Consider the following 12,159-nt stretch of genomic DNA (forward strand, 5'->3'; position numbering starts at 1 on the left):
ATACTAATCACAGTGTTATGCTAGGAAAGCCCTTCACAACTTGGGTTGCAGAATATATTACTTAAATTAGGTATTTTCCTAATTCTTTTAATCCTGGATTTTTAAAATTGTAAGTGAATTTGGAGAAGATCAGTGATTTTGCATTCAGACTCTATAAAGATTTTTAGGAACCCATCGGCTATTTTCAGCATTTCACAGTTTAACATAAATAAATACTGCGATGAGACTGGACAAGCTAATGAAAATAATGTATACAATCATGGTTCTTAATGTATTAATATTATATATGCAAAATGAAATCATTCTTTGAATATTAGTAAGTTAGATATTTCTTCATAATAAATATGAAATACATGAATTATTTCAAATAAAGGGTCTCTAGAGTACACAGGACACACTTGTCACTTTGTAGTAAAATAGCAAAAAACTTCCTGACAAATGAACTTTAGGGTTTCTTCTGATTTCAACAATTTTATGCTTAGAGCAGATTCATGGTTCTGATATTTTAAAAATTTTTGACATAAAAAGAACGATCTTTAGTGAGACTTATTTAACACAATTAGAAGATGAAGCTTTAACTCTAAAGAAGTGTGATCAAGCCAAATGCATAAATTCCAGTTTGAATTTGCAAAATTTGAATTTATGATGAATATAAATTCAAAATATATATTTTTTTCCTCACCATAGCAGATATCCTCTCCAATGTCCCTCTCAAAATATATTTCTTAAAGGAAAAGAAACTAGGAGTAGGCAAAATAGCTGAGGTACTTTTTAAAATAATTTTCATTTAGGAAACTAAGGAAAATTTAAGGTTTGTTTTTTGAGTAATAAAATGGTTGCTTTGGAGAGCTCATAAATCATCAACATCCTGACATTTAAACATACCTCTTAGATTGGATTTTTATTATTAGTTTGCTCATTAAACCTTTTGCTATTAGAACATTAAAATGTATCTTTCCAAATCATTGTGATTTCCCAATAGTGGAGTCTAGAGTAATGATGCTCAAAATACATTTATTTGTTAGCAAGTACATGTATTTCCCATGTATTATGCTATATTAATTGGGGTAAAATGTTAAGGAATAATGTGTGTGCTTCCTTCAATCCCATTCAGTGTTTGAATAGCATCCCTCTTTCAGGATGACCATTTCTGTATGGCCATGGTCAAAGAAGATTTGTTTTGCTCTCCTGGAACACGGAAGAGAAAGAAGTTTAGAGAAACCCTTAACAGGAAGATTTTCAAGCTGTTACTCCTTTGTTTCCTATGATAGCCCCAAATTAAGTAACAAAAATGCACTGAACACTGGCTTTTGCAAATTGGGAAATGAAGAATACAACTTGCAAATTCCCACTCCCTGCCATTTTAATAAAAAAAGTTGCAAACAACTTTTAAAATCACAATAAGGAAGAATTCAAGGCCTGAGAGAATTGATTTTGCAAAGATGAGTTCCTTTTTTGCTCTGTAAGATCCAATAAAATGTCTTTACAGAATAAAATGACACATTTCCAGATAACAACTGCAACATCAAATCATGCGCTTTTATTTCATCTCCACACTGATGTTACCAATATATTAACAAAAATTAAAAACCTCAAGAAACAAAATTCCCAAATATGATGGATAAAGGTACTACACAAACAGTGATTACTTTGATTCCATTAGCTCTGAAGATGTTCTTAATGAAACCCATAATTTGGTATATGTAGTAAAGTTCTAGGTACTACGCACATATGTTTTCAAAATATGGTAATTCAAGGTGATCTTGCCATTGATTTGTTATAGGAAACAAGGAGTTATTAAGTGATATAACTTGTTGGTGTGTATTTTACTCTGTTCATATAAACCAGTGAAGCAAGATCAATTTGTTTCTCGGTTGAATTAGTTTTCTTGTGGGCACCTCAAGCATACATTCAAGAACAGCTTCCAAGAAACAAATTTATTTTCCTGAAATGATGGTCTTTATTGGCAACATCCAGTTCTTTTAATTTTACAGTTGGTTTCCCAGTTATGATCTCTGTTTTCATGAAGCATGAGAAAAATCCTAGAACAGTTAAATGTGCTTACCATATAGTTTATGAATTAGTTGCTTCTTCAAATTGGCAAAAGTCATAGAATAAAACTGCACTCTCAGTAACTCAGTCCTTCTTTTTCTGACTCTCCCTGAATAGAAAAATTATTCATCCTGCATGCATCCCAGCTTGGTTATGGTGGGTATTAAATTGTCATCAGTATATACATATATATGCATATATATATATACACAGAGATGGGGAGAAGGGGGAGGGAGAGAAAGAGAAAGAAGCAAATGTAGAGTTGAAGAACCCTAGTTCTGGTCCTACTCTGGCAGGCATTCATTTATTGTGTATCTTACAGATATCACGTAAATCCCCTTAACTTTGGGTGCCCAATCTGTAACAATAAAAAATCATCAAGTAAACAACCTATTTTGGACTTGTCAACATCCAAAGGTGTTGTGCGGTTTGGGGAACTCAGAGAGATGGAAATAATACTTTTAAAAGCTAGAGTATGCATTGAGCAAATTTTAAGGCAATATCGTTTTTCTCTCTGAATTACACCAACAGACAGCTCTGATGAAACTAAGACACTTGTGGGTTGTATTTGGTCTTTAAAATAAAGAAAAAATATCTCTTTTTGATGCGTTTTGGCTGCACTTGAAGGAAGGAATGCAGGTGTATTTTAAATGACTCTTCCAGCTCTGTCCAGAGGGCTTTCTTAGCCCGGGAGGGATTGCCATTAGTTGAGTAAGTGAGAAGTGACATGTTCTGTCTCTCAAAGGGTTTCTTCGTGTCCACTTTGGTAGCTCTCATTACATTGCCTGAATCCATTAAGACAGAAACAAGGTTACCCCACGAAATGTTTTTGTGACTAAAGAGGACATGCAGCTCTTTAATCAGTGACAGAACATCTCCTCTGACAAGACAGTGATACAGTGCGCTCTGGTCCCACCTTTGCTGCTAAGAGGGAATATCCCTTACAAGGATGGAAAATATTCTCATTAAATTGCCATTGGTTGATCTATCAATGGGCCAGTGAAAATAATTATTCTGAATAAGTTTAATGTAAATATCTACAGTAAGTGAAACCCCATGTTGTATCATGTAGCTCTCTGATCCATGGAAATTCAGCCAATGCCTTGAGGTTATAAGATAACCATCAGCTGGTTTCAGATTTTTCAGGAGTCAGGGTGACACTAGAATATTACCAAGATGGGTAGGATTCTGTCTATTCCCAAAGTAAAAGCTAAAGCTGTTGGGAGAGAAGACTGTGATGCCTGCCACTTCCTTTCTTGGTAATGGTCAGAAATGGGATCCAAAGTGATTTTGTAATTAAAGGTCCTATAGGAAAAGTAGCCAGCAATGTGTGGCTGATCTCAATATATTTTTAAAGATTACATGTGTAGGTGAATATGTGTCAGTTTGATATATGACATGGTTAAAAAATTAGAGAAGGGACTATTCAGTAGGAAAATACCCCATTAGCTGGTGGTATTAGATTTTGCACATACACACTAAGTTAAGAGAGGATACGACCTGGGTGAATGTAAAAATGAAGTGAAGCTTAAAGTTCCTCTATCCTAACTGGCTTATTGATAGGTAAGAAACATGATGTCCAAACAACTGAAATACCCCAGAGTTGCACCAAAAATTAATCTGTGAGTCCAAAATCCAGATCTCTGCTCCTTGTTTAGGATTTCTATGAATTTTACAAACCATATCATAACCATTAACAATTTATTTTGAAAATACACCATCAATGTGGCTATGGCTCTTTGTAAGAAATGGCTGAACATTAACTGGCAAAGGCTTCTGCTCTGGTGAACCCCCATCTGCAAATATAGAACATCAACATGTCTCTCTTTTTCCCTCTTCTCAAGTTATTTCTCAAGGCCTCAAAGGAATCCTAACTATGTTCCAGAATTGTTCCCCTCTCTCTCTGGGGTGGCAAGTGTCTGAGAAGAGTCATGGTTACTAGATACTGGTGCTTTCCTATTGTATTATACTCAGCCTAGAACTCTCCCACTGCATCTCAAAGCTGAGAAACCCTCAAGGAGCTTTATTACCTTCTATCACATTTGTGTGCATAGCATCTCACCATCTCCAAGTCCCAAGGCTGGACAATGGGAAGATACTATCACATCCCTTCCAATTTCACTTTTCTACTCATCTCTTTCAGCCAACAGACAAAATGTAAATATGTAAATATGCCATGCACAGTAGAATTCCGAATTGGTCAACCACTCAGAATCTCAGCCATGGTTAAGATGGAGCTCTCTGTAACTCAGTGACAACTCCTGCCTGCCACCACAAGTCACACAGTGTCTTCAACTAATTTTCTCCCTGCCTAGGACCCTCACTATACAGCCTGACTCAGTTACCTGACAAAACTTATTTCTACTGAACATTTCTTCTCTCTTTCTCATTGGATCATGAACAAAGAGGACATTTAAAAGTCTTCAACAAATGGAATTAGGATAACTGATATCCACATGAAAAAGAATGAAACTAGATCTTCATCTTATACCAAAATCAACAAAATCAAGCAAAAATCAACTCATAATGGATTAAAGATTTAAACATAAGAGCTGAAATTATAAAACTCCTAGAGGAAACATAATTGAAAAGCTTCATGACATTGGTTTTGGTGTCATGAATATGACACCAAAAGCACAGGCTACAGAAACACAAATAAACAAGCGGGACTACATTAAACTAAAAAGCTTCTATACAGCAAAGAAAACAATCAACAAAGTGAAAAGGCAACCTATGGAATGAGGGAGAACAATAGCAAAAATAATAATAATAAGGGAAAAGAAAAAAACGAACAAGCAAACAAAAAAACACCCTGATAACCAAATTTCAAAATGGGCTAAGGACTCGAATAGATAGTTCTAAAAGAAGACATATAAATGACTAACAGGTTTATGACAAAAGGCTCAATGTCAACAATTATCATGAAACTGCAAAACAAAATCACAATGAGTTACCACCTCATACTTCTTGGGATGACTATCATAAGTACACACACACACACGGCAGTATTGGTAACAATGTGAATCTTTGCACACTGCTGGGGAGAATGAAAGATGGTACAGCCTTGAGGTGCCTGGATGGCTCAGTCTGTTACACATCTACTTTCAGCTTAGTTCATGATCCCAGCATAATAGGATCAAAGCCGCACAATGGGCTTCCTGCTTAGTGGGGAGATGGTTTCTCCTTCTTCCTCTGCTGCTCCCCCTGCTTGTGTGCTCTCTGTAAAATAAATAAAATCTTAAAAAAAAAAAAGAAAGGAAAAAATAAAGATGGTAAAGTCTCTATAGAAAACAATATAATGATTCCTTAGATTTAAAAAAAAAAAAAAACCTACCACATGATCCAGCAATCTCATGTCTAAGTATATACCAGAAGAAATTTAAATGAGAATCTGAAAGCAGTATTTGTACTCCTATGTCCGTCAAAGCATTAGTTGCAATGTCAAGCTCTGACAACAACCTAAATGTCTATCATCAGATGAATGGTTTAAAAAAAAAAGTAGTATATACATATTATGGCATATTACTCAGTCTTAAAAAATAAGGGAATACTGCAATATGTGACAATATGGATGAACTTTGAGGATTTGTAATAGGTGAAATAAAGCAGACACAGAAAGATAAATATTGTATGATTCCACTTATGTGAGGTACCTAATATAGTCAAATTCATAGACTCAAAAGAGTGAAAATGGAAGGGTTGGAGGGAAGGGGAAATGAGTTACTAGTGAACAGTGATAAATTTTAAGCTACACAAAATATATAAACTCTAGAGACCAGCTGTACATGGTATCTATATTTTAAAATAATGTACATTTGAAATATTATTAGGATGATAGCTCTCCTGTTGTATTCTTAATAATAAGGTAAGATTTCTAAAAAAACAAAATACATGCATATAGAGAAAAGTCTTAGATTTTGAGTTTCTGTGTGCTCTCTACAGATAAATGTTAGTTAAACTGCTTTTCTCTGATAGTACCTATTTATTTAGGTTTGTGTTGTAAATGAAGATTAAAAGGTAGCATGGTCTGCCCAATATAATTTTACCCATAAACCAAATGGAGGCTTTTGCCTAGGACCTAGCCTTGTGCTGTCCATTTTTTTTTTTTGTCTTCCAATTAAACTTTGTGATATGGAAACTTTGTTTTTGTTTTTTTAATTAAAAAAATTTTTTTATAAACATATAATGTATTATTAGCCCCAGGGGTACAGGTCTGTGAATCGCCAGGTTTATACACTTCACAACACTCACCATAGCACATACCGTCCTGTCCTGTCCATTCTTAATCAGTCCTGGACCCTCTGAGTCCTGGCAGATGGACTAGAAAATGCTGGGATTCCCCAACCTACTAATCAACCTTCACTGTTGTTTGTTTTTTATCTCTCAGTAGTGTTCACACTAGTATTTCTGATTGGGTGCGATGATGTTTGGCTTTGAGAAAGGACCTTTGCTTGGTGTAGGAGAGGGAAAAATCCAAGGATAACATATATTTCTGTACAGATTCATTCATGTGACTACCTTGACTCCTTTTCTGATCTGGGCTGTCAACTTTCCACTGAAGAGAAATACACTTGAAATTAACTCTATTCCATTCTCTCGTTATTTAAATGTCTTCCAATACACACTGCAGGTTTTTTTTTTTTAAATTGTATGTGAGCTCTTCAAAAATGACACCCATAAAATATAGTACTGTTTCCTCAAAATTGTGGTATCTTTGAATGCAGGAGGTTATAAATAAGCTTGGTGGTTAAACTTCTGTTTCAAACTTTCACCTCTTTTATCTCTGTCGCTGCAAAAGGCCTATCGGTCTGTCTACTCTTGTGCCTATGATAAAATGCTTATGTGGTAGTAATCAGTCTTGTATTCTCCCCACTATCCCATCCATTTATTTTTAATTTTCCAGTTTCAGACAACTACTACTTTGGGAGTTGTGATATGCCTACCTTTAGTGTATTTCTAGGTTTTCTGGGAATCAGGGTTGAAGCAGCACAGTGCTGAGGTGGTTACTTCGCAGGCCTGCCTCATGTCTGTCCCACTTTAATTAGTCAACCCCATAATCCCACACATTTCTGATGAATCTACAGAGCGGATGAATAAAGCTGCTCCTCACCCCTTTATCTTGACAGTGAATGTCCCAATTAGTTTAATCTACTTTAATCTCTGTCATTCCCATGACTCCTTGACTTTGCTAATTTCTTCTACTTTGATCAACATAGTTTATGAACACTCATCTCCTGCAAACTCCTATGGCTGCATAGTCCCTGTCACTTTCTATATTTAATTTTCCCTTTGTCTTGTTTTAACTCATTTAGTCAGTGTCTAATATTGCAAAAATAAATAAGAAATAGATGTAATATTTTAAGTTCTGCCTTAATAGTCACTAATTAAAGCATCCATATTTTAAAACAGACCATATATGGCTTATTTCTCTATAAACAGGTCATTATTTTTCAATCATGTACTTTTTCAATAAAAGAAAAAGAGAAAAACACCTAGAGATAGATAATTTACATTTTCTAAGCTACAGAACAGCCAAGTATTCTTGGAATATTATAAGAACTGTAGCCAATTCCAATTTTTTAAATGAAAATGTACTTCAATAATAAAGCACTTTCTAAGTATCTCATTGTTTTATAGCACATCATAACAATTATCTAAACATGAAAGTAAGCAAGATTTTATAACTCAAGAAACAGAAGCAGTAACAGGTATCAAATATCTATTGACACTCTGAAAACACAAGCTGGGCCATCTCATTTTCTTATGAAAACCTTGCATGATCTATAAAGAAGAGAGTAGGAGAACAATAAATATATTTTACTTAATTCCTGGATATATAAATAGTATACATAACACAAGTAGCTTCATTCTCCAAATTTTCCTTCATCCTCCAAATTTTCCATAACTGTGAAATATATTTAAAATATATGCTCAATTGAGATAAGAGAAGATTTTACTTATGGGCATGGCATTACCCATGAGTTTTCAAGAAAGAGAATATGATGGGGCGCCTGGGTAGGCTCAGTGGGTTAAAGCCTCTGCCTTCAGCTTAGGTCATGATCCCAGGGTCCTGGGATTGAGCCTGATATTGATATTGGGCTCTCTGCTCAGCGGGGAGCCTGCTTCCTCCTCTCCCTGTGCCTGCCTCTCTGCCTACTTGTGATCTCTGTCAAATAAATAAAATCTTTTAAAAAAAGAAAGAGAATATGACATATTGACTTGGAGATTTTCAAACCAACAGGATAATCTTCATGATAATCTTTATAGAGCACCATTTACCAATTCGTTTACATTTTTCCCCCCTCTCTAGTTGCTTCAAATTAAGAAAAATAATTTTCTCAACAAAGTGAATAACCTCTCAAATGTCATAACTATATTTTCTCTTTCTCTTAATACCCCAAACTGCTGGGATACTTTTTTTTTTTTAAATCCCAGTTGGAACCTTAAAAAGTCTTTCAAAGTTTCTTATGATAAAGAGCAACTAAAACCATTATTGTTGATAGTAGGAGTGGATAACATACAATTATTTTGGTATACTGTTTGACAGTTTCTTATAATAATATACAATTGATCCCTGAACAACATGGGTTGGGATATCAATACCCCTTTGCAGTCGAAAATCTGTGTATAACTTTTGACTTCCCCCAAATTTAACTGCTAACAGCCTATTGTTGACAGTAAGCTTTACCAATAAAATAAACAGTCAATTAATACATATTTTGTAAGGAATATGTATTATATAATGTATTTTTACAATAAAGTAAGCTAGAGTAAAATAATTTTAGGAAAACCATAAGGGAAAATACATTTGCAGTACTGTACTGTATTTATCAGAAAAAAAGAAAAATCACTGTACAAGTGAACCTGCAGTTCAAACCCACGTTGTTCAAAGGTCAACTGTACTTCTATCTACTGTATGACTCATCAATTCTACTCTTAGTTATACATATCAAAGATAGATAAAAAACAACTATGTCCACATGAATAATTATGTCAATGTGTTCACAGCAGCTTTATTCACAGTATCACCAGACTGCAAGCAATCCTTATGTCTATCACAAGAAAGCTTATAAATAAATATAAAAAGTAGTAGTTAATGGAATACTACTTAGGTATAAAAAATGAACTACTGATACAAACAATTACTTAGATGAATCACAAAAACATGGGAACTAAATTATGCCAAACATAAAAAAAGTATAAAGTATATGTTTTTATTTATATGCAGTTATGGAAGAGGCACACCTAACTGATGCAGATAGAGACCAGAGTAGAACTTGCTTAGGAGTGGAATTGTGAATAGTGACCAAGAAGGGGCAAGAAGGAGTTCTGTGGAGTGATATAAATGTGCTTTATCTTCATGGGGGTATTGGTTACACAGACCTATTTATTTGTCAAATATTATCTAATTGTGTGCTGAAATCCCCTGCATTTCACTGAATGAAAATTATATCTAAATTTAAAAACAAAAGTGGTCTGCTTATTACATAAAGGATATATAATCTGCAGGAAAACAATTCTGAAAAGAACGAAAAAAAAGTATTCATCAGGGCATTTTAACTTTTTATTTATGTAATTAAACAGAGAATATAACGTAATTTAAACATGCTAAAACTAACTAACAAAGGCAAAGTCTAGGCATTTGAATTCTCCTTCAAATTAATAAAAAATAATAGTATACCATAGTTTTTAGGTGAATTTTTTTTTCTTTGATGACTTGATTACATGGCTATTGGTACAAGGCCTCACTCAGTGCCTTACCACATGGACCTCTCCATGGTGCTGGCTGGGTGTCCTTGTGATAACGAGGTTGGCTTCCCCCTGGGGGCAAGTGATCTAAGAGAGCAAGGCGGAAGCTACTTGCCTTCTATGGCTTGGCTCAGAAATAGCACACAGTTATTTCTGTCTCATACTAATCATTAGAAACTAGTCACTAAGTACAGCCCACACTCAAGGAGAGAGAAAATATGTTCCACCTTTTGAAGAAGAATGTCACAGAAGTTTTGGTTACATTTTAAAACCTGTAAGCACAGAGTGACCTCACCCTTCTATATGTTTCTGACCCTTATAGAGATAAAAAGGGCTTATCCTATAGAATTTCAATAGTAGAGCATTGGTTTCAACAATGAAGCATTGGCATTTGGGGAAATTAACCCCAGTCCATGCAGGGAAAGACAAATCATTCCTAGGACTGATACCAGGATAAGACAAGTGAGGTAAGGGAGGGTTATGAGGCACTTGCCTCAGGTACAGATTAAGGGGGCACAAAGTTAATGCAAAGTGCTTGTTTTTCATTAGGTTTGCTATTTAAAAAATATTGCATTTAATATTATCTTGGTTATTGAAATTTTTAACTGCCCTTAAAATTTTCTCCCGAAGTAAATGCCTCACTCATCTTGTTTTCTTAACCCTGTTCCTGGCCCTATTCTCTCATACTTTCCCTCCTCTTCTTACTTTATACATAAGACCAGTTACTTTTAGCAGAATGTAATTAGTGGATCCACAGTCTGCTGATAACAGACTACAGGTAGCACAGAACAATGGGAAACTGCCAGGCTTGATACTAGGTGGTCTGGGTACCAGTACCAGTCAAGTCCTGCTCTAATTAGCCACAAGACCTTAGGAAAGTTATTTCCCCTCTCAGTGTGTCAATTTCTTTGTGACAAACTTGAAGGGACTGAATTAGGTATTTGCAAAGGACCAAATTTTTGATAGCAGAAAGTCATAGTGTCTTGGATGAGGTTTTCCCTTTCCTTGAATCCATCATCTGTACCTGGAGACCTGAAATCCATTACTCTTCAGGGTAAAGCTAATAGCTTTCCTATGTGATTGTTGTTTTTAATTTTAATCTGGAACCATTCTTTTTGCAGTCATTTGGCAGGTTTTCCCAATCTTGCTCTGGGGTAGTAATCAGGGCATGATGCAGTATTGGTATCATTTTCTATTTTCATTAAGGTGCCCTGAGGACTTCCAGCATTTGATGCCAACAAATTTAAATTATTAATTTTATTACAACAAGAATTCTATAATGGCAGAGTTACTGAAATGCTTTTCAAATTGGTTTTTAACTAGAAAAATAAAGAAATAGAATTTGGACATGGGAAATAATGAAAAAGTGAGACAGCACTGCTATTGATTTAAAGTCAAGTAAGGAGATTTTTTTTTAAAGTTCAATATTCACAAATCATTGGCCTTACGTAAGATACTAATGAGAGTGCTCAAAATCTCGTACATATATAATAATGGAGAAACAGACTAATAATAAATGAAAATTGTGGCACTGACATGCAAGAAAGAAAAAAAACTGATCTCACTAATTAATATTCTTTTAATTGATTCCACTGTTAAATTAAAAATGATATTTTCAACATGCCTAGTTAAAAAGCTACTGTAAACAAGAGATATATAATCAGGGACAAGGGATGGACTCACAGCTCCATTTCTGAATGATCTTAGGTAAATTGCAAAAAAACAATTTGAAACTGTCTTCACCTGAAAAATGGGGATATTATAACCCTCACACAGGGATTTTTGTGTGGCTCAAATAAGGTATTATACATGAAAGCAATTTATAAACTGTAAAATACTCTACACATATAGAAAGTTCATAAATTTGTACATATTTCTCATTTCCAATTAATATTATCGGGAGTCCTATGAAGGTGGCATGGATGAAATAATAGTGGAATTCTAATGTGACTGTATCCATCAGATGACACAAAGCTGACCCTGAAAAATACAAGGGCATAGATTTCACTTTTATTCAGAGTGATGTGATGAGCTCTCTAATAAATGATAGTATTACAGAACTTTTGAAAAATCCTTGTCATTATTTGTGTTTATTAGGTGCTTAAACAGAAGAACCTCCTCTGGTGGACGCAACAAATCAGTCAGCAAAACTCATCAAGATCACCCTGTGCCTGACTTGCCACAATCAGCTATCCTTGTAATTCTCCACCCAGTTCTATCAAACCTCATAAACCCAACCATGGAAGGACTCTGAGTGTGGAAAGATTATCAGCTGAAGGGCAGATCTAGACTGGGACTAGAACCAAACCCTTGGTGACAAGTCCAAGAATCTAGGTTCCTCCGTAGGTGAAGAAGTAA

The sequence above is a fragment of the Lontra canadensis genome, unplaced genomic scaffold, assembly GCF_010015895.1.
Source record: "Lontra canadensis isolate GAN:19392208 unplaced genomic scaffold, GSC_riverotter_1.0 scaffold17, whole genome shotgun sequence".
NCBI classification, from domain to species: domain Eukaryota; kingdom Metazoa; phylum Chordata; class Mammalia; order Carnivora; family Mustelidae; genus Lontra; species Lontra canadensis.